The 24,598-nt window shown below is 37.8% G+C and overlaps 1 long non-coding RNA gene across 1 annotated transcript; it reads left to right on the plus strand.

Moving 5' to 3' along the window:
* The first annotated feature begins 4,394 nt into the window (after positions 1-4,394).
* On the plus strand, positions 4,395-19,931 carry LOC118800059. Its single transcript, XR_005006158.1, has 3 exons — positions 4,395-4,544; positions 14,231-14,296; positions 19,738-19,931. It is a non-coding gene; the product is annotated as an uncharacterized LOC118800059 (long non-coding RNA).
* Positions 19,932-24,598: the final 4,667 nt, after the last annotated feature.

Raw genomic sequence — 24,598 nt, forward strand, 5'->3', positions numbered from 1 at the left:
ATGGAGGAGAGCAGGTTAAATGGCAAAAATAGTCACATAATCTGCATGGGCCTCAAAAGGGGTTAATTTATAGTCAGTCAGAATTTTGATTTCTGGGATTTAATGCCCCAAAATTGTAACATCTTGTCCGGTTTTGTCTTCCCTGTTAAATCCATGTGCTTTGTTTACGTTTTACCGTGTGCTTTTGTTGTTGGTTTGGTCTCATCCCTGGTCCTGCCCCCTAATTGTGTTCATCAGTCTGTAGTCTGTAGCTCCGCCCTCTCGTTCTTCCCAGGTGTTCCTTGTTTTCCCTCTGTGTATTTATACCCCTGTGTTTGGTTCAGTCTTTGTCTTGTGTTTTCTCTCTGTTGCTTAGTTTCTGTTCCCTGTTCTGTTACTTTATGGATTTGTTTCTTTAGTGGACCTTCATTATTTTGTTTTTTGGACTGTTAAGTTTTGATTTTGCAATAAAAGCAGCTTGCATGTGTTTCCAGCCTCTATGCCTCCACCATAACAAAACTATTCTTAGAGTTTTACTTTTAAAGTTTTTGGTTGATTTTAAATCAACTAAAAATATATTTTATTGGTATTGCCAGATATACAGCTTTGATAAGGTCAGTGAAAATTCTAAACAAAGTAAAAATGTATTACTTTGATAAGTTTATTACTGCTAGAATACATCACATGAATCTTTTGATTCAATTTACAATTTTATAATTTTTAAAAGTTTTATAGTGGATTAGTTTACAAAGGGCATCATATTCTTTTGGATATTTTGAAAAGTCTAGCTCACAGTATTTCGCAAAAAGTAATAGGGTAAAATGTGGCAAGGAAGAAAACGCTTAGAAAAAAAAAACAACAGAAGTAAAATGTAAACAAGTCCAGCAAAGAAGTACACGCACTTTGTTGCTGTCCACCCCTGAAAACTGAACACTGTCTAGAGGACAGCTAAAACAAATTGTACATGAACAGATGGGCGACAGTCTTTAACCATACACTGTCAAGGAGGAGCTACAAGAGATTTGCATATTGCATGACCAGAATTCATTTGCATCACTTTATCTATAGTGTTTAATCTGATTATAGGTTCCAGTTCTGCTGTTAACTACCGAACACGCAGCATGTCATTTTGTTTTCCAACCTTGTGGATCATTTTGTTTATGAATAGCATAAACTGAACCAGCCTCCCCCCCGTCACTGTCCTCTCACCACGGCCCACAAATAGCATCTGCACCTCATGTCACTGTAATGATGGTTGGAAGTACCTGAAATATCAGCCGCATGCTTAATTACATAGCATGCCTGGGCTAAATTGGTAGTGACTGTCATTAATGGAGCTAAGCAACGTCTCAGCAACACTGCAAGTGACACCTTTATTAGCTCCCACTAACAAACCCCAATCAGGTCTGCCTTCCAGCATTTCTCGAATTCTCCGCTAACCATAAAGCTATTGGTGTAATTGGACATTGCTGCCAGCGACTCTCTATAATGGCCTGGTTTTGATAGGCGTCACTGAAATATGATATAAACAGCAGGTGTTTGTTAAAACATTGTAGCCTACCTGATTATTACCTGATTCTAGTGGTGTGGCAGAAGGTGAGTTACAGATAAAATATAGCTTAGCTGTAACTAGCTATAGTGTTTAGTACTTCATTTTAAAGGATGGCAGTTGAACAGCTTTTTTGCAAAGTATGGCGGCTTAATAAATGCTCTGTGTCACATTTTGCTGTGTTTGAATATGTTTTTGCTTTGCCAGCTTTCGAAAAGACTTGCATTTAGGAGAGCAGCAGCATCTGCTAGCGCAATGGCTAAGCAAATCCCAGTTGCGAAATCTCCATCTGCAAATATTTATACTATTTTTCATATAAAAAAAACAGAAATCTCAAAATTATAAAGGGCTTGATGATTAGCTCAAATGATAAATGCTCTTGATTACAAAAAAAAAGACAAAATGTGTAGTATTTCCAAAATTCCCAAAGCAAAGGACGTGTTATATGAAAAGTTCCATATCGCTGTTGTCGGAACAAAACCTTGTATGTCCATTTTCGTTGATTTTCAGTTTTTGACATAATTTGAAAATGCCTGTTGGCCTTTACAATGTGTGTAAATTTCACAATGAATGGACAAAAATAAATGGTCCAAAATTACTTGGAAAAAACTCTTTTTCCATTGACTTACATTAAAAGTAAAGTATGTTTTTCCTTCTCCTGTAAAGTTACCATTATGGAGATATGAGGTTTTGTCATTACCTCAAGTGAGATAATATTCTGTAACCAGTGCTATTCATGACAGTTTCATAGTAAACTTTACTATTTTAGATTAATAACCTCTAAGACCGCTGCACAACAGAGGCGAGACGCCATTACAAACAAACACAAACATTTTTTAAACAACAGTGCACAGCATACACTACTGCTCAGTGACTCTCTAAGCACCACAGTGTGTCACTCAATATTTACCTATTACTGCATTAAATTAAACCCAGAAAGAGATCACAGAAATCGATGAAAAGTGACATGTTGCTCAAAGTTTACACCCATAAATGCCCTTAAAATAAAATCTTTAAGAAAAAATGACAAATGCTGACAGTCTGTTACCTCAACCACTGTTATTAACACAGCTGCCAGAATCACAAGGGCGAGGGAGCATTTGACCCACCGCTTTTCAAAGTACTGGGGTGATGCCCCAGCCCAACACAGTGAAAACCTATTTCAGTTGAGGGAGTGGGATTATTCCAAAACAACACAAACTTTGTGGGTTTGTGTTTAATTACAGGAACATTACCAAGATACAGTTGGAATGGAAGTTGAGATGTAACAGTGTTTGGAATATTTATATTTATATATTTATATATATATATATATATATATATATATATATATATATATATATATATATATATATATATATATATATATATATATATATAGTCTGTATTCAGTCCAAGTTACATTTTGTAAAGTCAATATTCAGAATACTCTTAATTTCTTAAGAGAATATTTAAAACTATTAATGCTTGTTTATAGACTGAGTAGACTGATAAATCAATATGATGAGAGCCAGATATTTATCTCTTCTAGCTCTACTAAAGCCTGAGTACACTGATAAATCAAATCATTATTGAGATATTATTCTCAGCATTACTCAGTTCTTTAGAGGGATGATCAAACTGCACAGCTTCCTCCATAGTGGGGATGTTCACAAGCTTATAGCATGGATGTTGTACTGGACTTGTGCATGTGTTTCATGGCAAGTTATATTTACACAAATTTGCAAGATTTTGTTATTGACGTGGTGAATTGATTGCTTAATTCCTGAGATAGCAGTGGGATTATGGGAGCAGCAGTTGACTGAATCAGGCAATGAGAACCAAAACAATGTAGAGAATTTTGTAACTCACAGGAAACCTGTTTATGTTTAATTATTGTTAAAAGTTCATGTGCGAAAGAAGCTTAAACATTGTCACTGTTTATGAATAAGTTAGCACCCACCCTGTCTCTTTATTTAAATAAGCATAGACGTCTCTGAAAAAGACGTAGTCTAGAAGGCAGCATATGTTGCTCCTAAATGTGTTCAGTGCATCACTGATGTGAGTTACCCAATAACCCCCCCCCCGCATCCCTGATCTGTTTCACTGTCTTCTGTTTTATTTTTGCATTTTAACTACTGTCCCAACTTTTGTGGAATTGGGTTTGTACATTTGTACTTAATCAGGTAGTGGTTTACATTTCATTCTGTACTGACAGGTTCAAGTCTGCACTGACCAGAACATGGCATGCAATACAAAAATTCAAGGTTAGAGTAAAATATCTCCTCTTTTTCTCACAAACACAAATGAATTACAGACTGAAAGTATAACATTCACATTTTTGGCAGAATTTCTCCACCACTTTCAATGCGCTATGAGTTCTAAATAATTAATACAAAATTATGACATATTTTTATTATCACTGGCAATAACTACAGCTAAGGTTTCAAGCAGCTTCCCACTACTGGCTAATTTATTGAATATAATTGAATACATTGGTTGACTTTTTTTGTGGTATCTACTAATGGTAACAATTATTATGCTATTATATAGTTACTGCATGATTAACCTCAGGTTTAAATCATAATTATAGTGAACATAAAAGTAGTCTCTGTTTCTGTTAGGCCTAAATTGTACATATGGCTGTGCACACACACATTTTCACTCCGGCTCATACTCCCTCTCCCCCTCTCCCCCTCTCTCTCACACACACTCTCTTTCTCCACCTTTCGCCTGGCGGGGCGAGATAGGGAATCAATGGAGCAGAATTTATCGGCCCGTTTTCATAGGCGCTCGCATTTCCTCTGGACTTTGAGTCCGGATCCCCGTCTCTGCGCTGAACTTTGGCTACGTAAACAAATGGCTAGTTGTTATGCAAGAGGAAGAGAAACACCAATTATCTGCTCCCTATTGAAGATAACACTGTGCATTTGCGACTTCATTAACTGGGCTCTGTAGTCTTTTTTAAACGCGCTCACTTTTATCCTGATCTGCCCAGTGTTCTTAAATATTAGGTGCCACCAGGACGTTCAACAAGGTAAGTAATTATCGCAGGGGAGTTAATATGTATGCTAATACAATAATACATTCTGAAAACCGGCTAAAACACCGCAGTCCGATGGCTCCCTTGATTATGAATTAGCATTTCTGTAAGGTTTTGCTCTGCTGCAGATATGATACTTGGTCTGAAGTTCTGCCCTCTGTGCTGCAAGTCTTAGTAAAGCTCAGAGCAGAGCTACATTGGACCTTAGGGAAACTGCTATTGGTAGAAAATATATGACTCATTAGGAAAGTCTCAAATACATATTGTTCTTACCACACTGCAAAAAAATGCCTTGTTAAGTGAAATTATATCTAATAGATATACCTAATGTTTCTATTTTTGAGATTGTTGTAATCTTATTAAAAGATTATTTAACTTTTTTTCTAGACATTTTATATGCTTGAAACAAGCAGTACTTTCTGCCAATATAGCGATCCAATTTAACATACTTAAAAAAAAAAACACTTCAAACAAGTAAACATGTCTAGAAATTAGTTAAATACTGTTATAATAAGCTTACAACAATCTCAGAATGAGTTGTTTAACATTGTTTAAAATAGCTTTCAACTACATGGTGAACTTTTGGTTGGGATGTATTTATAGAAGAGATTTGTGTGACTATTGACTTTGTGTTTCTTAGCAAAACTGGATTCAACACTGTAGTTTGAAGCTAAAGAAGCAGAATCTGGACACCAAACATGGCTTGGCAAATCGCCTACTTCTGATGAGTGTGTAAAAGTGTGTAAAAACATTTTTTTTTTTCTTTCAACAAATAAATCCTTTAAGAGACTTATTTAAGTATTGAAACATGTCTTACTTAAAAATCACTTAAAACAAGTGAACAAATGTTTCAAAATAAGTTAAATAATATTGTAAGAACTTTACAATTTTAAACTGAGAAATTTTTCATATTTCAACCAGATTTCAGATCATTTCAATGGGCAAGGGTTTTTGCAAAGCCAAAAACTAATTTTCCCACCTCACTAACCTATTTATTTCATTCATTCATTCATTTGAAATTTAACACTGAGAAATACATCCTCATCACATTGAGCTGGTGACAGAGGGAAATGTGATGGGATGGAATATATATTTCAGGTTAAACTGGGAGTTACACAGCCTGTTAAGTTAGACCATCTAACATCGGTTTTTCAACAGTTAATCATGTGACTTTCCTCTGTGTATTTTGTGTAATGTAAAGTTAATCAGCCAGGCATTTTCTTCTTTAGTTTGCCACTGGAGTTAATGTTGCTACATACACTAGAAGTCAATAGTCACCCAAATCTTTTCAGTAAATACACCCAAAACTTCTCTCAACCCACTCAAACCACATCCAGCACTTTATTAAGGTCATGCAGACTTGACAGTGTGGTTAAGGAAACAGTATGTTTTTTAAGTGCAATATATCTGTGAACGCTAGGGACACAAAAATGGACATTTCTGTAGAATGACCCAAATTTTCAGTTCGTAAATTCAAAATTAAACAGAAATCGTAATCTGTAACACCCAAATATCTGTAGGACATCTGTGTCCTAAACCACATCTGAAAGATAAAGATATGGAAGTGTTTTGAAGTTGAGAAAGGTTTGGAGGATGTATTTGCAGAAAAGATTTGGGTGACTACTGACTTCTAGTGTTTGGTACCAACATTAGCCATATAGCTCTAGTTTGAAACTAAAGAAGCAAAATTTGGGCACCAAACATGCCTTGGCTGACCAACCACATCTGAGGCAAGTGGAAAAATACAGTGTAAATATGATTTTTTTGACAAACTACTCCTTTAAGAGACTTTTATTGCAGTATTGAAAAAAATGTTATGAGCCATAGTTTCTTTGCACACCTTTACAGAGATGTTGGTCGAATACTGCACTGATTTTTCATGTGATTTTATGTGCTTAGACAGCTATAAATACTCTGTGAGCAGTGCAGAGGCACAGACTAATAAATCAGCGAGAGATTTTAACCGTTAACCTTTAGTTCCTGCCTTTGCATGTCCGTCTCCTCCTCACTGCATGGTTAAAATCTCAGATCGCTGCCTTCAAATCACACCTACATATTACTGGTTTAGTGTAGCATCCTGCTGCGAGTGTGTGAGTAAAGGGCATTCAATGACCAGGTGTGCAGCGAAATCACCAGTAATAAATTCCATCCTGCAGAGTTCGTCCAGTCTGGTTAAACTCCGCAGGAGTAATAATAAGTGTTAGCGCTGCTGAATTTGCTGTGGGATTTATGGGAAATAAATCAATGATTATCCGTAGTGAGCTTATTTCTGTGCTGTTGCACTTCATTGGCGAGACTACAGCACCAAGCTAGTCTTCATGTTGAGTATATTTAACGTCATATATGGCAACCAATGCTGTTCAGTCAATGTCAAGGGCTCATTTTGGCTTAAATATACCTGCTAGTTGCATCCCCTAGCATGATTCCATCACAGTCAGGTTGTTTTCTTGTAGGTTTTTGCACTGGCACAATGTAATTATGACTTCAATAGTGTGGTTTTTATTTCAGTAGTATTACAACAGCATTAGAACATTCATATTTGCTGTTTTTGTAGTGTAAGATGGGCTAATGATCATGATCCCAATGCATGACAGCTTATGACCTCTTCCTCCACAAGGTAATGGCATGGTTATGTCAATGTTACGTGAAAGGTTCAAGTAAAGTGTTATACACATTTATATTAATACTACAGCAAGTAGGGCTGCATGTGGACAAAATACTAGTAGTGTAATTATAATGCTACATATGGCTATTGGAGTACAGTTTGCAATATATACAAGGCAACATAAATAATGCGACATGGTTAAGCCTCAGGGGCCATATTACAGGAACCTCCTATCTTGCTGTCTTAACTTAAGATCTGACAGGTCAAGATAAGATTTTTCACAAATTCTTATTACAGAAGCAAATTTTATCTTATTTTACAGCATCTTATCTCAAGGTAAGCAATCTTAACTTACTCAATCGAAGTTGACAATCCACTGTCATGTTTAGCAACTGACCTTATGCGCAGAGCTGAAACGTAAACATCTAAATTAACATAATCAAGTTAGTTAGCCAGGCAGTTAGCTACCATTGCTGATGTACAAAATGCCATAAATTGAAAGTTAAGCATATTGTGAGATCGCCCCCTGCTGTTTATCAGAGCAATGATGCTCTTCGGTTTCTGTCTCCATTTCCCAAAGACTTTAGCCAAGCGCGCTAACGTTATCCGCCTAATAAACAGACACACGTTCAGCTCTGTCTCCTCATTATTCACCACCATCACTAATATTTTATCTGACAAGTTTGCCTCAACATTAACACATGAAGGTAATAAGAGGGGGTGGTGGAGATCATGTCGGCAGCGTCTGGCATTTTTAAAAAACCTCATGAGTCAAAGCACAATTTTCAGTGTAGATAAGTGTAACATAATTGTCAGTTATAGTGAACTGTGTTGCCTCTCACTGCACAAAACAAGACAGTTAAACAGAAGTTAAGACAGATCTGGGGTTTATCTTAAAGTTAGGACAGAATTTAGGAAATTCTGTCTAGTTAGGATGCTTGTGTGATACTGTTTTCTTATCTGGAGTTAATGATGAGATTATGAACTTAAGAACTGTTGTTCTGTAATAGCTTCTGCCATAAATTCAGTCCTAACTAAAGTCGTCACGGTGACTAAACAGATCAGATAAGATTTCAGACTTAAGATGTTTCTGTAATACGGCTCCAGAGGACTAATTAACAGAAGGGGTATAAAGAAAAAACTATGCTAATAAGAAAATCAGTCCACATCAGTTTAGCCATATTTCTTTTTAGATTCAAGCTGGTTCTAGACTTAGAACCAATAAATGCAGACTGTTGGTTTTCTGATTCATGCACATCCAAATAGTTGAATGAAACGTCCTTTCTCTGGAAACGTCCTTTCTCTGAATGTATTTTATTGTATATTATCATGTAGCCATATGCATCCATATGCCACCTAACTCTGCTAGTATATTTAGTGAGACTATGGGATAAAGATCATGCAATTTCAAGAAAAGCAGATATGATTATTTAATGTAGCACAAAGTGAATTAATGTAGTGTAGTAAAATTCTTAGAAAAATATGAAAATGTGGAAATTATTCCTTTTTTCCCCCAATTTTCTCCCAGACTTAGTCTTTGCCACCCATTAGCTAATCACACAGTGCTACCAGGCTGTGAGGGTTAAGGCCAACACCTGCTTCCTCCAAGACATGTAAAGCACCATCAAATCTTTCAACCTGCTGCCAACACAACACGACTGGACAGTTCAACATGCTTGGAAGAAAACACTAAGTGCTGGTTCCACCAGCTAACAGATGCCTGTGTTAGCTAGCATCATGCTGAGTGATGAGGGTAGAGAAAAGTCCATCCTATCCACCCAGAGAGAGACCCGTCATGCCCTCTTGGACTCCTGGCCACAGATGACTGTGCCATTGCTTAAGTTTGAATGTTCAATCCCCCAGTTTTATGGCCGAGGATCAGACAGTCGAACCACTCGGGAGCTGAAAGAAGAAATGCTGTGAAATTGTTCCCTACAGAGTCAGAACTAGGACACATCAATGTCTGTTGAATTTCTGTTCTGAATCAATTTGGATCAGACCTGAATCGATGAACTGAATTGCATTGGATCAGTACTAACTTAAAATGAATCGTTACTTGTTTGGCTGGTTGTTTTTGTATCAAATCATAAACTGTGCATAAAGATTGTCTGAATTTGGAAGATTCAAAACCCTAGTTAGTGGTAAAACACTCACTGAGCATGTGGTGATTTGGCTAAAGGAAGACCTACAAAACGATCTGGATTGTTCACGACTATTGCTTAGATTTATTAGATGCATCCACATGTTTTTTAATCATTAATGATCCACAGCTGTGTTACTGAATAACTCACGTCAGTGGTGAACCATGACTGTTGGAACTATGCATTCAATTTGGGCTATAAAAGCCTTAAGGAGCTTGTGCGACTACAGATTTCTAATAGGATATTAGCGCTAAGCTAATGCTGGCGATTATGAGATTCTAAGTAATTTTTTTTGATGTTGCAGATTAAACACGGGCATTTGATGCTTGTAAAAGACATTCCAGGTTTTCTTTAAAGCTTGTAACAGACATGAACTATTTTACCTTGTAGCAGCTTCACAGTGACTCTTTCAGTAAAGTGTCCTGTAATGCGACCACTGTATCTAGGAATTCTAGAAGAAAGAGTGACCTTTTTTCCCCCCTCATAAAATTGGTCATTGTAAATAAAAATGTGCTTGGTTGATTCCTCTCTTAGTTCCAAATTATGAAGGTGGTATGTCTAATGTGTAAGGCCTTCTGTTCAGCTCCTGAAGTCCTAGACACTAGGGGTACCTAGATACTACCACAAAAGAAAAATTGTCATTGGTCATTTACCCCTTTGGTTACACTATACTAGAGTTTTAAATACAACAAGCATGATGATTCTATTAAATTTAAAAAAATAATAATAAAAAAAACAAACATGATATTTTTTAGTACCCAGAAAACATTAGGCTTTCTCTAAAGGCCTGGAAGGCCCAGAGGTTTACTCACTGTCGACTCTGATTGATGTAGGGACTGAATAACTTATGGTTGGTCTAAAAGGTCTTGTTTTTCAGCTGCTGTTGACAGTTAAACCCAAAAATGGCCCAAAGTTTTATTACACATTCTATAACCTAAAAATAGCTCAGCCAGTTTGCATTGAAGCCCCTGTAGTTACTGAATAATATGCTTCAGTATGCAGTAAACCTGAGATTTTAAGGAGTTAAAGTTACCACTGTCTTGAAATTGAATGGTAAATAAATAATAGTAGAAAAAAACCCACAAAGTGCTTTTCGATCTCAAACAAAACAACATGAAATGGTAGAATTTCACAGTTAAACTGTGAGTAGATTTGGAAACATGACTTTCTGAAAATCCCCAGGTTTCCTATTTAAAGTGCACTTTTCTATGGAAAGTATTTACACCAAATGATAACAAAGAGGGCTCATTTGCATATTGCAGGGGAGTGATGTCAATGTTGCAACGGCCAATATCACGATAATTTGTTACACATTGTGCAGTCCTGCTGGCACTTTCACTTCCACTAAAATGTTTTTAAAGTAGTTCAGTTGAACTCCTTCAGGGGCCACTCTGTGAAGTGGAGAAGTGCTGACATGTGCTGAAACAAAGGCCCGACCATCACGGGCTTTCTCCCTTTTTGTTTGTTTCAAAGGTTTTGGAGTGTAAGTACTCCACTGTGAAGGCTGCTTTAGTTTGGTCTCTTGAGAGAATGGCTGAAAGCAGCAAAATGTTTACCGTGTTTACGCTTGGGTTTGTTTAACTTCCAAATGGAATCCTCAGAGGATTTGATGCTGTGAGTGAGCGGCCAGTGGCTTATGCTGAATTAGCCTCATGATCTGAGAGGTAGTGTGATAATGGCATCTGATAGCCTGCAGATGTAAAGCACATTTGTCACTTACTGTACCACTAAAAGATGTATTTATAAAATTATTTATTTCTGCATAGAGAAGTCACTGCAGTTTTCTTTCACAATCTCTTAAGTTCTAGATATTAACCAGGTACTTGAAAGTGTTTCCATTTTACTGTCCTGTTAAACATGCAACGTTACAGTGAAGTCTGTTGCACCAGGAGTGTTGCCTGGCCTGGCCTGGCCCTCTGCGGCTACAGCCCTGAATATTTTTTAATCAGCCTCATGTTTCACCCCAGCTCAAGTGCACATCCGTCTCGTCTTCCACGTTCCCATTCAGGCATACATTCACTCACTCCTCAAATTACAAAAACAGCAAGATTAATGTTACACTGTAGGCAAAAGTGTTCTACATAGTACTGAAAGAGAGTTCTTTGACTCATAACATTAGTGGAACCTTTTTAGTGCTATATAGAATCATTTTATTGTCCATCATAGAGAAGAAACATTTGATCATGCTGTGAACCTTGAACCGTGATACGCATTCAAATGGTTCTTTATTTGTTCATAGTTCTACATACAACCATTGTATTTACTAAAAACCACTTGAACCTTTTCAAGAGAGCGAGAGAGCAAGAGACAGAGAGCGAGAGAGAGCGCGAGAGAGAGCGCGAGAGAGAGACAGAGAGAGAGAGAGACAGAGAGAGAGAGACAGAGAGAGCACGAGAGAGAGAGCGAGAGAGAGAGCGAGAGAGAGAGCACAGGAGTGTGCATACGAGAGAGAGCATGGGCAAGAGAAAGCGAGAGAGCCTGCAAGAGAGAAAATGCGAGTGCACAAAATTTCACTTATTGGGAAACAAAACCCAATTCGAGTCCAATATTGTGCACAAAAAATCGTCCCGAAAGCCAAGATTTCATTGACCCCATTCAAGGTAGCAGACCTTGAAAGTGTTTATCGTATTGCCCAGATGGAATAGACTTTTTAGAGTTTCAACGTGTCAGTATTATGTAGGTCTAAATTCTGTTTTCTATTACAAGTAGTGTTTTCACTTATCTTTTCAGGATTTTGTTTGCAAGACACTTTAGTGATCAATGCTGAATTCCTGCAAAACTTGTTTCTGTCTAGATCCTCAAATTAAATTAAATAAAAAAAAGGTTTTAAAAATCTTAAAATTTAAAAACACCCCGAAACATTTCTACAGAGAACTGAGCTGAGTCCTGGACCTTTACATGCTCAGCCATCAGCCCTGCATTGCACCACTCTGAAGCTTCAGAAATGATTCAGATTTCTGTGTCCTTTATGTTTAATACAGCGTAAAAATATTTGTTGTTTTAGCTCTGAGAAGTAATGCTGTAACATGTGGTCTAATGGTCTCAGAACTCACCCCAGCATCAGGATACTGTGAGTTTGAGCCCCAGTAATCCGACAATTTCTATATCTGGAAGCCTAAGAAGGGAAAAGGCTTGGCGAGATTGCATGACAGAGAATCACAGCTAGTGTCAAAACTAAATAAAAAACAAGCTCTCTATTGTTTACTTTACTGAGATACTAGAATTGAAAGTTAGAAGAGCTTTTGACTAAAATACAAAGTTTCAGTTTGTGTCAGTAGCATCCTCAAGTTGAGTTAATTCAAGAAAGCAATGTGTAATAATTTACCTTATAATTTTAAGTTGATCAGACTTTTTTTCAGGGTTGAATTTAATTGTTAGTGAAGATACACTTTAATCAAAAATGTCAGAAAACCAAGAGTGTTATGAAATGTAATAAAAATAATAAAAAAACGAGCCTTTTTAGCCCACTTTAGTAGTCCAATACCATACAGTGCCACACAAGCTGGACTAACATGTGCTTCCTCCAATACACATGAAGCCAGCCACTGCATTAACATGCTTGGATCAGAACACTAACAGCAAATTCTGTTACAGCTAACAGATGCTCATGTTGGCTAGCATCAAAACTCAGTCATAAAACAAGGAAAAAACACCTTTACAATAATGCTGATATCAGCTAGCACCCCTATGGGACTCTGGTAGTCTAAATTGAAACTGGTCATGCAAACCAAGTAAAGAGTGTTGAAAAAGAGAAATCAACACTGAAAACTCGTGTTAGCAATCGTAATAAACAGTAAGTACAGATGAACTAAAAATTACACACATGTATTTTGTAGTTCCCAGAAGTCATTAGGCCTTCTCAGAAGGCCTAGAAGGCCCTGGGGGTTCCACTCTGGAGAACACACATATGTACTTCCATCTTATGTCATGGTGAATAAAGCAAATTTCACAGCATTTTTACTCTTCAGTACATCAATTGCTTTTCACTTATCAAGCGAAGTCTTGTCTTTGGCTGATAAAGACAGCTTAGTGAGATCTGTCTGACTGAGCAATCACAAAAGCAAGATGAAAGGCTTGTGTAACAGCAGTGTTAAAAATATCTTGATTTCCAAGATAAGAAATGCTCATGAGGTCATTTCCCCTTTCTGCCCAACAGCATATGGCACAGTCTGCCGCCTGCCATGCTTGCCCTTTTCTGCTCTCACGGCCTGTGGTAAAGCCCACCTGATCCTGCTGGCATCAGATTATGTACTTCAAAGGGAATAGAGCACACTTAATGAACATGACTCACTGAACAAATCATGCCATTGCAGCTACATGTAAATGAATGCTGGGCTGTACTTGCCGTCCACTTTATTGGGAACTCCCACCTCTTACTTCCTCTCACTGGCCACTTGATGAGAACCTTTTGTCTGCTATATACATGTACAATTATAGGCTCTGACCAATCTGTCGATACAGTTCAGCAGCAGCCCTCTGCTCCATTCATCATTGGTCAGTTTCTGACCACAGGGCTGCGATTGGCCAGAATTATTTTGGGAAATTGGCCGTTCACAGCACAACAGTGACACTGACATGGTAGTATTGTGGCTTTCAATTACTTTTAATTTTCCCTGAACGCTGAGTCAGTCTCTGGATTTCAGTTCAGTAAGTAAATAAATAAATAAATAAATAAATAAATATATAAGTTCATGGATTTCTTACAAATTGACCATATTTTGGTAAAATAATGTTGATGAAATACATGTGTATGATTTACAAGACTGGCAGCAAACTGAATTTTTGTCTTCGTATGTGATTAAGCAAGTCAACATTTAGGAAAGTGTTTTATTGTTTACATTTTTGTTTGATATGAAAAAAGCAGTTGTTGCATTGCTGGTTTCATCTCATCATGGCCATCATTGTGTAGAGATCATTGTGCATTGTTTTCACAGCGCAGTCTCTTTACCCTTCATCAATGCCAGAGTGGGTAATGCAGAGAGTCAGGAGAATCCCACTGGGTCAGTATCATTTACTTTAAACTATGTACAAATTCACACATATAAGCATAATCGCTGTTATGGGAAGAAAACCTTGTATCTCCAAATTGGTAACTTTACAGAAGAAGAAAAAAAAACAAAAAAAAAAACACACTTTACTTTTAATGTAAGTCAATGGAACCAGACTTTTTCAAGTCATTTTGGGTCATTTCTTTAAGTCCATTCATTATGAAATTTACACACAATATAAAGGTTAACAGGCATTTTCAAATTATGTCAAAAACTGAAAGACAGCAAAAATGGAGATATGAGGTTTTCTTCTGAGAACAGCGATACGAATTCTCAGATGAACTATAAATGTTACATCCAAGTCTATAGTTATTTAAGGGTTGAACCAGCAGCCAACCACCTCAAATGAGATGGCCCCATTTTGCTGTTTGTGACTGAATCTTATACACTGTGTAGAGATTAGCTGAAGCTGATCTTAGCTTTTTATCCTCATTTCTTGTTCTGCCTTAAATGATGTAGCAGTTATATTTAAATCATTTGAATAAGAAGTGAACATCAGCCTTGAGAGATTAGCGCATCAGTTTTAGTGCGGTGTTGCGAATCTGGTACTGGCTGACACAACATGCAGTGCTCTAAAGAGTTCATTACTTTTTTTGTGCGTTGCCAATGTAGCTAAGTACATAGTTCATATGTGAATCATGTGAAAATGCTGCTGTTGTTCAAGAACTTCATAAAAACAAACAAGTTGGCACAGAGAAGACAACAATGAGAAAGCCATCTTAAAGAGGATGAGGACATAGCCGAGCAGATGGACAGTGAGAAACTCTGACCTTAGCTAACTTAGCTAATTTGTAGCACACTGACTGTCATGATTATGCTATATATAACATTAAAGTGCTTGCCATTTTTCATTTCAAACCAAACAACCTTACCAAACAAAACCTGGAGTTAGCATAGCATGCTAACAGCTACATCAAACCCAGTACAAAACCATACATTTCCTATTGAATTCAATGCAAATGGTTCACTGACTAAAAGGACGAAAAAACATGGTACTTACACCATCATAACAACATAAATTTCCTGGTAAAGGAGACAAATCCCACAAAGTAGAGAGTGCATGTGTTGACCAAACAACTGTCATCTACTTCCTGTTTCACTACCCTTTATTTCCTGTACCTGACCCCCCAGGAGTCAGTATAGATCATAGCTCCCCCTGAGGCTGCAGGTAGAAATGCAAGCAGTAATATAACACAGGCATGCATGGTAAGCAAGTAAGAAAAAACATGATCATGTGACCCTGATGGTTACAACGAGCTAGCCCCTTGGTTATCTCAGTGTAGAATACAAACAATAAATAAGAAATGTTGAGCAAGAAAGTTTGTAAGAAATGAAGATGAAAATCCGCAGATTTTAGATTAAGTTATTTTGCATGAAGGCAATGCTATGTGTGTGTAGAGATTGGGGTGGGCTAGTCTGCATCACTCTTTATTTTAAAACAAGTCCCGCTCTGGTCCTGCTCCTCATCGCTCACTAGCAGCTCAATGCAGATTCATAACATTTCACACACAGAGAGCCGAGAGTGCCCTGGTTAATCTAAAAAAAGATATGAGGAAAATTACATTATGAGAAAACATTCATTAAGCATGTATGTTGCACCAGCACTGCCTTCAAGACACTTAATGTTTAAACTTAAATAACTTTACAACCATTTGAGATGGTTCTCAGAAAAATGGGCACCAATCTGAACATATGCACAGTAGAAACAAGTGACTTTTATAAATTCTTTGCTTGATTACTCATTGACATTGTTTTGTTCTGTGTTGTTGTTTCAGTATAAATGTGAAGAAAAAAATAATTTCTGTATTTGTATGTTTTGCCTTTGAGTGCTATTTTAGTTTTTTACATTTAATGTTTGCAATCAATAGCTGGAACTCAGTTTGTGCTAAACATAAACATGTATAAACACTTGTAGTCAGTGTATTTTAACACAGCTTTACAGTTAAAAATTACATGATATGTCCAGATGGCTACTTCTAGGCTTAGTTAAAGGGGTAACCCCTTTTTTTATTACATACTACGACTGGGATTTTAAGGGGTTAAACCTTTAACTAAGCCTAGAAGTAGCTAACCTGCTCTGTGAGGGTTCATGGGGGTCCTGACCACTGAAGAACAGGGTAAAAGGGGGCTAACAAAGTATGCAGAGAAACAGATGGACTACAGTCTGTAACTGTAGAACTACAAAGTGCACCTATATAGTAAGTGGAGCTGATAAAATGGACAATGAGCGTAGAAACAAGGAGGTGGTCAACATACTGGAAAAATGTCAAACAAAAAACATAACTTTTGCACAATCCCCATTTGCACAGGCTGCATCAATAAAACATGTAATTTGACCATGAGGCGTGCCCAAACGTCTGATTATGACTATATACACTACAAAAATTGGAAATCTTAAGGAAATTACATAATTTTGATGCATGAAAATAATGTCACTGTATTACTTCAACTAATAAGTAGATTTTGATTAAGATTATTTTGTCCACATTTTTAGCTACAACAAAAAAAAACACTGTAAAAATGGAAAAATGGTCTGTAGTCAAATTTCAGCAAATAAGACAAATGTGATTAATCACAATTAGCCTTTTTAGTTGCTCGACAGCCCTACATACGCAGGACATAACTAACCTCTCCAAAATAATAAGAGATGCTACCTCTGGTTGCCAGATTACACACATCCCCATGTCAAGCATGTCCATGCTGCCCCAGACACTGCCACATCAGCGACTCTGATTAAATGTCATGTGGGAGCAGCAGGGAGGACTAGCAGGGTTAACCTCATGGCTCCCAACAAACCCCACACATAATGAGAGGAAGCCCCCCGAGGCCCTTCCACCAGTGCCCTGACTCCAAAGCCCATCCAGTGACAGCTAAACGGTGCTGGCTGACATGGGCTACAATCCGAGCCCAGAGCCTCAAGGCCCCGCTGAACACCTGCGCTGTCCTTAAAGCCCAAAATAACCCATGCTTTATTTTACCTGTCCAGAGGGGCTGCAGTTTTCTAGCGCGTTTGGTGACATAGTGTTCCAAGGAGCTGTAAGATGTGAGTCATGATGTTGCAGTGCAGGCCAAGTTCTGTGCAGAAAACAGTGATGAAACCTTGACTAGAACCAATTCAGTCTTGCACAGCAACTACTGTACATTTACTGGCCACTTTATTACAAACCACTGGCCTGTAGGGTGACCTTGCTGGTGTACAGTTGAAGAGTGTAGCTCATGTGTTGATGCACCATAACAAATTTTGCATCAACAGATGAGCTACACGGCAGCTGCACACAGCTGTACACCAGCAAGCCACCCTCTGGCTGTTCATCGATCAGAGTTGCTCTTGGCTGGATATTTTTGTGTGATTTGACTCATGATTCATAGGTTTCACACATTGGGATTTGACACATTTGATTCAGTGATTTGATTAAGCAGTTCAATTCAGTGATTTGATTTGGTGATTCAATTCAGCAGTTTGATTCCAGTTCAATTTGGTGATTCTTTTCAGCTGTTTGATTCTGTGTCATTCAGTTATTCAGTTTAGTGATTTGATTCAGTGATTCCATTTCATGATTCGATTTAGCGATTCAAAATATAACACTATTATAATGCATTAAAAATGTCAGAAATATTTCTGGATCACTTTATTTGATTTTCCCTCCCAACACCTAGAAAATCCCAAGGAAATCCCTCCTCTCCATAATGCAGATTATCACTGAATTGCCTATTTTTATACCAGCCTGTCTAGGTGTGTCATCATGTAGCGACATGGAGTAGTCCCTAATGACCATTGCTGAATGACCTTTATGATCACTATTGGATCACGAATAACAGTTGTTATATATCGCTGTTGTCGGAAGAAAACCTTGTATCTCCATTTTTATTGTTTTTCAGTTTTTGACGTAATTTGACGTAATTTGAAAATGCCTGTTGCTCTTTACATTGTGTGTAAATTTCATGATGCATGAACCAAAAGAAACGGCCAAAAAAATGTCAAATTTGCCATTGTTCTATCCACTTTGACCACAAGTGCCCAAATGTTAGCATACAACTGTATGTGCAAAACGTCTGTTTGTTTGTATTAATTTTTGACAACCACAGCAAGAGAAGTTCCTTATACATGGAGAATAAACAGATTGATTTATAAGGCTATTAAATGGACAAAATACTAGTTTTGGCTTTACATGCTTTACATTGGAATATATTAAAGACACATTGTTGATTCAATAATGTAAAGACTGATCAGCATTATTTTAACTTTTTTTCTTGATTCCATAAGTACTTAAATTCACCAAAGCAGAAACTTTAACTAGAACTGTGATTGGCTAGAATGCACATAGTGCACAGTAAACAACATTGTGATTGGTTAGAGAGCTTAGTTGCATTCTGTAATAACAGCATTGCAAACGGCAATATCACGATAACACAACTTTTATTCTATCCATAGGAGTCACTGGTGTTACTGATCCTCATTGGTGTTACACATAATAAAGGGAACACCAGAGACATTTTTAATGAACAATGCATTTTACAAAACGGCTGCTACAGAACATCAAACCACATGTTGTCAATCATGGAATATCCACTAAAATATGGAATTTCACAATTACCTCAGAATAAAGTCGGTCACACCAGTGACTTCAGCTAAAAGCTTCACATGAAATCATGAGCTTAATGAGAAAATCTCTGATAACTGAAAGACACAGTGGACTCACCATGAGCTTTTCTTCATAGATCCTCAGAAAACAGGTAAAAGGAAGTGAAGTGATGTCATCAGTGTGACTTTTATTTCAAAATAAGAGATTTTTTGTTACGCGGTAACACCAGTGACACGACTCCTGGGGACAACTTTCATTATATATTTTATCATTTTTATTTGGCATTTGTTTTCTTTATGTCATTTAATTCATATATTCCATAGTCATGTATCGATTATTGCAGTTAAAATAGCAGAAAAATGTTTTTAACTCAAAATATCTCAAAATATGGCCCTCATGTTTTACACATGACTGTGGGGACGAGCTCTTCTGTGGTGCTTGGAATTCTATATGATTGATTTTAAAGCCAGTTTTGCTAAATCGAGGCTCAAGAAGGTGTAATTGTTAAAATAACATTGTTTTATTTTAATACATATATAAATTGTAACCCTAACATGTTTTTCTAGCATATCCATAAAGGCTAGGGACACAAAAATGGATGTTTCCATAGAATGACTCATAAGCAAAATAATACAAAGCTGTGAGGAAACATCAGAAATGTGATTATGTCTCTTCTTTTATCATGTGTTTTTTTTTTAAGCTGGTGTGATGGATGTTTGACAGATGACAGATGCCTGTGATGTGTTTTCTTTATATGAGTAGGTCCTGTGACGAGAACAATATCTGTGTGACTTTTACTCTGTTTGACAGACGTGTGACTGAAACAAACACATGGGACTGAGCCTGGGGGGCTGCAGGGGAGGGGCAGAGGCAGCCAGAACTTCACTCAACCATCGATTTCTTTTTTTTTCTTTGTAAGCAGAGCATTTTATCTGTAGCTGAAACTGCTTGGGAAGCACATCGAGTCTGTAAGGCAAGATCATTTCCCCAGTGTGTGGCCACATTAATAAATAACCTACGGCCACCTACATATTACATGTGCAACAAATTGTGAGGTGTTATTTATTTATGTAATGACTTAAATTATTCGAAATAAATAAAGAATAAATTCACACATACATAGTAAAAATGGTATTAATAATACATGTTTCTATGATCATAAATAATTGTAATTTATACATTTATAATTATAATAAATAAATGCATACATGCATGCATGCTGCGTTTGTTTCACCATAGATAAACACCATATGCCACTTCTGGAATTATAATAAATGAAATAAATTAAACATATTTTTTCATTAAAATGTTTTTCATTTTAATAAGTATATGCATGCATTTATAAATAAATACATAGACTACTGTGCAAGAGTCAGACACCATTTTTATTTTCCTTCATTTTCAGGCAAAACGGCCATGAGTCCAAGACTCAGTATCACTGAATTTGCATCATAGAAGCAGAAGATGTAATCAACTTCTAACACTGAACTTATATATCTGTAAATATCCATACAGATTTCTTTGAAACTGAAGGCAAGTCTTCTGAAAAGAATGGTAGCAGTGATTAAAGCAAAAGGTGGATGCACAAAATACTGAAACAGACAGACAAATTTCTGTGTAAATTTCTGTTAAATATGTTTTCTGCTTTTTTTCCTGACAAAGAAAAATGAATAACTTGTACCAAACAGGCTTTTTGACATTTGCACAGTAAAATATACATACGTTCCAATTCTTATAAACACCATAACTCCAATTATCATGACATTTTCACACAATGTAAAGGACAGCTGCTGAGCTCAAGCGATGCAAAAAAAGTAAAAATCGCAAAAAAATGGAGAAAAAACATATTTTTCATTGGACAGCAACAATAAATACATAAGTATATACACAGATCAGGCATAACATTATGAGCACCTCCTTGTTTCTACGCTCATTGTCCATTTTATCAGCTCCACTTACTATATAGGTGCACTTTGTAGTTCTACAGTTACAGACTGTAGTCCATCTGTTTCTCTGTGTACTTTGTTAACCTGTTCTTCAGTGGTCAGGACCCCCATGGACCCTCACAGAGCAGGTACCATTTGTAGTAGTAGTAGTAGTACTATGCATTCTCTGGAATGATGGAGCTCCACCCAATACCTTTTGGATGAGTTGAAGTGGCTTTGTGATCCAGAACTATTAAACCAACATCAGTACCAGACCTCAACAACACGCTTGTGGCTAAATGCAAATCTTCACAGCAACATTCCACCATCAAGTGTAAAGCCTTTCCAGAAGACTAGAGGCTGTTACTGCAGTAAACAAGAACAAAATCCCTATTAAGACCCTGATTTCAGAACAGCAGGTGTCTACAAACTTTTGGACAGACTTTGAAAGCCATGTGTTCTTGCATTTGTTAATACAGTCAGCAAAACGCAAATCTTAACTTTGGCACAGAGGTTTGTAGGTGGCTAAAGATGAAAAAATGAAATGAAAATCGAAGTCTCAATGCAGATTATTGCAACAAAGTAAAGTCCCGGCACACACGCTGGCGTTTGCTGCAGCCAAAAGCACTAACAGTTATCCTACTGAGAGAAAGCCCAAAGTAGTATTAAACAGAAAAACAGATCAATCTCTGCATTGAATACACACTGCATGAGTATAAGGCCGACTAACAAGATGCGGTCATGCTACCTCTGGCTTGGTATTTGTTTTGCAGAGCTTAAAATCTGACCTGCCTATTAGAGACCGGACATGCCATGACCTCGGACAACTCTAACAATGTATATTTTGAATGTAGCTCAGCCTCATATCTGACCCCTTGGAGACAAATCGGTTTTCCACGCCGCTGCACAAAGCCCAGGATGACATTTACTTAATTCCAATTTTGTAATCATTGTGCAATTAAAGTTGTGTCTCTATCTCGGTGGATATAAAGTAGTCTCAAAGGGGTTTGCCGGTCATGGCGCGCGGCTAAGACTGATAGTTTTATCAACGCCGCATGCCTGCGTTCGTGCTTTACTCATTCATCTGCCTAACCGCTGGTGATTGCATTTCACTCACACGTTATAATGGCGTCTTGTTGATTTCCTCAGGAGGTGGTAAATGTATGTTTACGTATGAAAACCTCCAGCGGGTCAATCAATCTCGTCCATCAAATCTCCAGATGGCTGGCATTTCGGCTTTTCCAATCATTCATGTGCTAATTTTGGGGGCTTCCTGAAGGTGGTCTCTCCGAACAAGTCGCACGTTAATGAAATGAGCGAATCCATCTGGATCCAGATAGATTGCTGTGGATGGCGGCGGAAATTCCATTAAATCTTGGCAAAGGAGACTGATACCTTGAGCCTGGGCCAAAGACAAGTGGCACGGCTGTGGAATGCGTCACAGGAAAAAATGACACCCATCACGACTTCCGCCAGCTTCGGCGAAGACTTCTGCCACCCCACGTTTGTGATTAAATGCCAATGCTTTGCTGTTTTTTTTAACCGGAGGAAAATATGAAGTACAAACTGTGCATACTGAACAAGGCCGGTATGATGTCCATGGCACTGGGGTTTGCATTTTCTCCTCTTTCTTTTCCAGATATCATTGCGTTATTGTTTGTGAAAGCTCGGCATCCCTTGTTAAGTTTTCGCTGATGCACTGTAGTGACATATCATTGTCTCTTTGATTGAAACTGTCCCTGAGCGCCTTTGTGTTTGGCATTCAGCCGTCCTCTCAGCAGCTGCGCTGAATACCAAAAACCTCTCACCCAGGACCAAAGATTTAAAAATGTTATTGTACAACAAAAGAGCTTTCAGACGGAATTGCCTTTGAGGATTGAGACAGCGAAGGCTAACGGTGGCCGTTAGTTACGTTAGCGTCGTTTTCAGTCAACAACCATAATAGCTTTGAATTGCTGATGTCATTTTCCTTATGTATCCTTAATATGGAGCCTGTCAGTGAAACGCAGGAAAGGAATAGTATTGCCGTTTCATACAATCATACTGTTTTGGGCTTTGCTTTAAGCTGTATACCTTAGACATACCTGAAATGAACATAGAAAGCCTTCTGCGGCAGATTCAGGTGCAAATCAGTTGCATTCTTCTTGCTTGTGATGGATTAACAGGGGCATGAGCCTAAACCTAGTCCAGTCAGAGGAGGGTTGAGCCAGTAACCAGAAGGTTGCAGCTTAAAAATCCAGGACTGACTGGATAAAATGTGTTGCACCCTTGGACAAGGCACTTAACCCTCTATTGCCCTCTATTGCAGGATACTCCTCCTCCCCACTCCGAAATTCCCCTCAGGCATGCATTTTCAACATCTAGAGTACAACCAGATAACACCAGTGAAACAAGCTAGCTAGCAAAACTCTGGCATGAGCTCATAGCTCCATTACTGTCCATTTTAGGGGAGCAAGTCGAGTTCTTTCCATATCACTTTTACTCTGGCTGTATCATCACAATTGGGAGTGACAGTGGCCACATATAGCTGCTGGTAACCCATCAGAAACTTTTACTGCTTGCCCAGTGATAAAGCTAATGCATAATCTAAAGCTAATGCATAATCTTGTCCAACAGAACTTTTCTTTTGCAAGTGCTCATCTTTATTTTTACCACATGTAATGTGTTCTCGACACATTGACAGTCGGTTTGATTGGAGTTTTTTGGAGGACATTTTTTAGCCATGCCAACTTCATCCATGGCATCCATGAACTGATGGCTTTGTCCAATGGATGATGTTGATGAATGCACCGTATTGTTTTGGTTTTATGTTCAGATGCGCTTTGAAGCCTTCATTACTTGGATCAGGTGTGTTAGAGTAGAGTTGGAGCTGAACTCTACTGGCCAGTAGATTTCGAGAACTAGGATTGGACACCCCTGCCCCAGATGTTCTTGGTATGAGATCATGTCTTCATTATTTGAGACTATACTGCTCCAGACTGGACATAGTTAGGCAGCAAAATTACAAATATCTCTTGTAGGATCATTAAAGTACATAAAATAACAGAATCGACAGAATCCGCTTCTCTTCTTCATGCATATTAATTTGAGGGAAGGTCATAAAACATGAGCATTGAAGAAGTGGTGAAAGAACACACAGATTCTCTAAGCCACTTATCTTCCTGGGCTGCAGGTGGTTCTGGAGCCTGTCCCAGCGGCCATTGGGCAGAAGGCAGGAAACACCATGGACAGGTCGCCAGTCCATCACAAGGTAGACACACAGACATGTACATTCAAACACACATTCACAACTAGGGGCAATTTAGCATCTCCTGTTCACCTGCATGTCTTTGGACAGTGGGAGGAAACCCATTCAGACACTAGGAGTACATGCAGAAAGGACCCTGGCTACCCGACCGGGGAATCGAACCCTGACCCCTTGCTAAAAGAACATTTAAAACAACACTACATCAGATGTACATATGTGAAAAAGATGCAGCATTAAAATGAAGTCCTTGTTAATGTTTTACAAATTCTATTTTTGTTTAGCTGGAGTAAAATCACACTCTGGTAGAATATTTTGGTGGGAAGAAACACCATTTAGAAACACTGCGATCTCTTCATCATTAAGGTTCCCTTTTTGTCATCATGCTGTTGAAGCTTGTTGCATTACTTCACTGTGCCTTCAAAACTCTGCACCTCTTGAGTACACAAGTAATAGAGCTGTGCACAGTTAGCGATCCTCTAAATGTAATATTTATTGCACA

Source organism: Colossoma macropomum, unplaced genomic scaffold (genome assembly GCF_904425465.1).
Source record: "Colossoma macropomum unplaced genomic scaffold, Colossoma_macropomum, whole genome shotgun sequence".
Lineage (NCBI taxonomy): Eukaryota > Metazoa > Chordata > Actinopteri > Characiformes > Serrasalmidae > Colossoma > Colossoma macropomum.